This window comes from Acomys minous, assembly GCF_964271855.1.
Source record: "Acomys minous genome assembly, chromosome: 16".
Taxonomy (NCBI): Eukaryota; Metazoa; Chordata; class Mammalia; order Rodentia; family Muridae; genus Acomys; species Acomys minous.
Window position 1 is genome coordinate 29,316,880 of NC_140498.1, and position 6,000 is coordinate 29,322,879.

Consider the following 6,000-nt stretch of genomic DNA (forward strand, 5'->3'; position numbering starts at 1 on the left):
GTGTACATTCAGACAGAGCACTGTATACATAAATAAACAATCTTTTTTTTAAATGTGTGCAAAAAGACAGCCCTCTAATGATGTATTATTAAAAAATAGGACCTCTAAATCAAAGTTTTATGCCTGTGTCTTTTAGAAGATTTCTAGCTGTGGTTTGAATAAGCATCTCCCCAAAGCTCATCTGCTAAATTATTGTTCCCTAACCAGAGACAATACTGAGAGATGAGAGAACCATTAAGACATGATGACTAAAAGGAGGAAGTTAGGTCACTCAGGACCTGAGATCAATCTCTGGCTTCAGAAAGTTGTCTTCTGACCTCTGTAACCATATTCTCTCTCTCTCTCTCCTCTGTCCCTCTGTCCCTCTGTCCCTCTGTCCCTCTCTCCCTCTCTCCCTCTCTCTCTCTCTCTCTCTCTCTCTCTCTCTCACACACACACACACACACACACACACACACACACACAAAATAAATAAAATATTCTAAAATATTTTAAAATAATAAATACAAAAGCTAACCAAGCAGAGGTCAGAGGATTCATGATTGGGAGAAACTGATGAAGACTTCTCTCCTCCAGTAGCATACAAAGGAGCCTCCAGCACCGTGAGCATTACTCAACAGTAGTGAAGCTTCTAGCTGGCACCAGCTCCACTTCCCTCTGTTTGCTGAAATACATTGTTTCTTCAGCAATAGGGACTTTCCATCAGGCTATCAGAGTTACCAATAACCTTGGCAACAGCCGGTGATGTTTGGGGATCTAAAGGGCTCCTGTGGGCGGGAAGCAACCCCATTCTTGGCACTGGAGCTATAAAACTGGTGGCCTAAGATGTCTATTCAGGGCATTGTCTCCCCCCCCCCCCATGATATGGTGACACCATTTAAATCCCTTTCAAACTTGAGTATATTTCAGGAAGTTCCTCCTGTAACAGGCTACCATGTGGCTTTTCAAATGGCCTTTAGTGCTAACTGTCTCTCCACATACTTCGTCTTTACCCTGCCCTCTCAGCCCCTTAGCCATTTAGTCCTCTTCTTCTAGTCTCCTCATTGTCTCTCTATAGCAAAATATTCAATTTCCTCTTCCTGGGAACATCCCCACCCCACCCCAACCTTGCCCTTTGCTAGCTACCTTACCTCTGTGGTTACTGGGATTGAAACACACATATCTAAAGCTTACATGCTAGGATCCACATATAAGAGGAAAAGAAGCACTGTTTGTCTTTGCATCTGAGTTATCTCGCTCAGGATAATTGTTTCTAGCTCCATCCATTTAACTGCAAACGTCATTTTTCTTAATAGCTAAAAAATTCCATTATATAAATATACCACATTTTCATTATTCACTCAACAGCTGATGGGCATCCAGAACAGAAACCTGCTTGCAAGATAAACTATTATAAGCATAACATGAATATCAGGAGAATTATCAACCACTTTTGACTAGATTTAAGGCCCACTCCATGATATGGAAGCCATAGCTGATACTGCTAAACAGGCTAATAACCTGAGACTAGGTAAGTTAAAGGCATGGATGGGGGGGGGTGGTGATTGCTATTATTCTGCTAAAGGAACATGGCAATAAAATGACTCCTAAGGACATATTGCTATATACTCACAGAGGAAAGCATGGCTTAACCATCATCAGAGAAGCTTCTCCTTGCAGTGGATGGTGACTAACACAGAGACTCACAACTAGACAATGTGCAAAGAGTGAGAGATTTTGCAGCAATCAGCCCTAAAGAGGCTACTTCTATCAAACATCTCTCCTCAAGGCTCAGGGAACTACACAGACAAAGAGACAGAAAGGATTTTAAGAGTCAGAGGTGGTGGATGACCCCAAGGGTTCCTCCCAGACACACAACAGGACTGATACAGTATAAACCCACAGAAACCTGTGACAGCACACTCCACACCTGCACAGGTTCAAACTTGACAGCGTCCCTACACAAATCCTAACCGCAACCAAGAAGCTCTTTATAACTGATACCCACTGGGAAAAGAAAAATCCATTTTCTCCCATTGAGATCACAGGTTTATCAATGGCACTGCACGGCATGCCCTATAACCAAGACCAGGTGGGCAACACAACACATTTATCATGGGGAGAAGGGTTGTGTATGCTTTTTAGAATTTTTTTTAGTTCAATGATGGTAATATTTTTGTCATATTTGTTTTATGTTGTTTCCTTTTGGGGGGTTGTCTGTTTCCATTTTCATTTTTTGCATTTTCAGAGATGATGATGATGATGATGATGATGATGATGATGGAGGTCTTTGAGAACAGAACATGAAATTGGGTGGAGAGAGAGGTGGAGAGGATCTGGGAGGATTTGAGGAAAAAAGAATGTGATCAAAATATGTTGTATGGAAAATGTTTTAATTTTTTTTTAACAAATTGTGGTGGCTTGAATGAGAATGGGCCCATATTCACTCACTTGAATACTTGGTCCCCTGTTGGTGGAGCTGTTTAGGAAGGATTATGAGGTGTGTGTGTGTGTGTGTGTGTGTGTGTGTGTGTGTGTGTGTGTGTGTGTGTGTGTGTGTGTGTGTGTAGCGGCCAGCAGGGTCTAGGACTCTCATGTGTCCCCGGGACCAGTGATCTAGGTAGTTGTGATCAGTCCTGCAAAGGTGCTTGAAACTGAATTTGGGTTTTATGCAGAAACATACTTGCTCTTAAGCTGAGCCACCTGTCCATGCTCCAGACTTCTAGTGTTTATCCATATTTACAAGAAATATAGGAGCTAGAAAAAGTAAGAGAACCTCAGAAGAAACCAATTAAATCAAGAATGTAACAAATTTTGTAGAACAAGAGGTTTAATTTATTCAATAAGTAGCATTCTGTTAACAAAAAAAAAGGAGTTTCAATGAAGAAACTTTTATGAACTGAGTTAAGAATATGAAAAAGCAAATCAGCATACATCCATCCCTTCTTTGGTACCTCAGACAAAGAAACAAATGGACAAAAAACCTCCATTTCCACTATTTTGGAGCCAGTAGAGATCACAGCACAAATATCTGTGGAATGCTGTGGTATAAAGCAGTTTTTGCTGCCTATAAACTGGGTCTCCAGAACCAAAGAGAGCAGATGGCTCTTATAAAAACTAAAGAGATTAGTACCCAGGATGAAACTAAATTCTACTTTGGCAAGAGACAAACTTACATACAAGACTTTTTTAAATGACAGAAAGAAAGAAAACAGTAACTGCAGGTTACCAGGTGGGAAAAATATTAATCTTGGGAAAAAGCTGGTATCCATGGAAACAGTAGCATCATTTGTGCCAAATTCTGAACCAAATTTCTTATTAGGGCCATTGGGAGCAGAATATCCGTAATGTTGTTCCCTCGATAATTTAAACTTAATAAAGACTAATTTGTTTAAAGATGGATTTGTGCTCTTGCAAAAGGTAATGTTTAAATAATCAAGGAAACTAAACATGATAGGTAATGCCAAGAAATGAATGTCAGCCAGGCATGTAACAAATGACTTTAATTCCAGCACTCAGGAGGCAAAGCCAGGAGGACCTCTGTGAGTTAAAACCCAGCCTGGTCTACGTAGCAGGTCCAGGCCATCCAGGGCTACACAGTAAGACCAGTCTCAAAAAGAAAAAAGAGAGGAGGCATGGGGGACAAATGAAGAGGAGGAGGAGATGAAGGAAGAGGAGAAAGAGGTCAATTTGATCAGTATAATGGCAGTAAGAATGTATGCATGGCACACTAGAAGATCAAGACAGGTGACATCTCCTGTGGCTTTCTATAAAATCTGAAACACACACTACCAAAACAATAGGATCAGTATCAATATTGGCAGTAGCAGGGACAGGCTCTAAAAGAATGCTGATAAGATGTGTATAATGTCAAAAGTGGGAGCCAGGAATATTGGGACAAATTACTTGTTTGTCCTGCGTATATATGTAGAAGGTTTTTTGTTTGTTTTTTGTTTTGGTTTTGGTTTTGGTTTTTCGAGACTCTGTAGCCTTGGCTGTCCTAGACTCACTTTGTAGACCAGGCTGGCCTCGAACTCACAGCGATCCGCCTGCCTCTGCCTCCCGAGTGCTGGGATTAAAGGTGTGCACCACCACAGGAAAGTTTCTATAATAAATACAACTTAATGCTTGCCTCAAAAGCTTGATGCCTTGAGTTCAAGCTCTAGAAAACACATAAAAATGCCAAGCATGGTGCTATCTGCCTGTAACTGGGCGGGAGAGAGGAGCAGAGATAAAAGGACTGCCCCCGAGGCTTGCTGGCCAGCCAGCATAGTTGGTGTGCTCCAGACCAACAAGAGATACTGTCTCAAAGGAGGTGGGTGAGCCAGGTGTCGGTGCTTTAATCCCAGGACTTGGCAGGCATAGGCAGGTGGATCTCTGTGAGTTCAAGACCAGCCTGATCTACAGAATGAGTTCCACGGCAGCCAGGGTTATACAGAGAAACCCTATATCAGGGAAGAAAAAAAGATCAAAGGTAGTGAGCGGCACTCCTGAGGACGGTATCTGAGGTTTGTCCTCTGGCCTGCACATACATATGTGCACCCTCACATACACAACTACACACATAATTACACACAAAGATATAGAAAAATACACTTTAAACCCCAAATAATTTGGAGCCGAGTCTCAAGACTAAGGTGATAGGTAATTAAATGTGTCTTTCCATACTGTGATGAGTGGCTTTCTGTCTTTTTCTAAAGGCAATTTCAAAGGAGAACTGAGTTTGACTTGTCACTCTGGGTGACCTTGGGGATCTGTACCTCTGGATGTCTCCCTTCTTATCAGTCAGCTGACAAAGAGTAACTTGATCATCATAGCCTTTTCTAGACATGTCTGGACCTGGCTTGCGCTTTGCTCAATTGGCAGAATTATCAGATAAGGGAATGACTTTTTAATGTCATAATAATAGTTTGAATATATATATTAATTTTTAAAAGTTAATTTAAAAGATGGCTTCATTATTTATAATGACTATATTTAATATTTAACCATAGTGGTTATTCAAGGTCAGAAAACTTCTAAAATGATCAATTCTATGAACAATAGCTTAAGAGGAAACTGCTTTAATTTATTATTTTATAAAAAGATTGAACTCATGCCCCCAAAAGCTCCTACCTGCTAATAGAAATCTAATCATGACTTTCTGCATGGTTCGGGTCACCAGCTAATGGCTTGATTTGAATAGAACAGTTATAGTATCACATGGCAAAGGTTTTTCCAAACGGCAATCTAGCGCTGTATAGACTAGAATTAAAGTTAGTGAGGGGGGCCTCTTCTGCCCTTCAAACAGCTGCACTGGCACTATATAGCTCTTTTTATGGTTCAGACATTTTTAAAAGTGCATTCAAGTACAAACCCCCTTGAATAACACAGACTTGAAATTGAAGCCAGCAGCACAACCCAGTTTTGAGTTTTATTGTTGTTATCTTGTTACAGATGTTTTATACAACTTCTCTCTGTATTTTTTTTTTTTTTTGTCCCTAGTCACATACCTAATTTAGAGTTAGAAAAATCATCCACTAAGAGTAATGGCTCTGAAGGCTAGAAGATGCCTCGGTCAAAAACAAAAAACAAAAAACAAAAAAAACAGAACAAACAAACAAACAAACAAAAAAAACACTCAGGAGGCCCAGAGTTCAATTCCCAAATACCCACATGAGAGCTGGGCAGGATAGAGGACTGTGTGTGATACCAAGGCTCAAGATGAGGAAAGTGGATCTTCACAGCAAGCTGGCTAGCTAGACAGATGAGTTTGGGATTTGGCAATACCTTTGCCTCAGTAAATAAAGTAGAGAGGGATTGGGAAAGACATCCAACACTAACCTCCGATCTCTGTACACAAGTGAATATATACATATACCCCACACACATGTACACATGCAAGAAAGGGAAAGAAGAGGAGGAGGACAAGGAGGAGGAAGAAGAGGAGGAGGAAGTAGAAGAAGAGGAGGTCAGGAGGAAGAGGAAGATGAGAGGGAGGAAGAGAGGGAGGAGGAGGAGAGGGAGGAGGAGGAGGAGGAG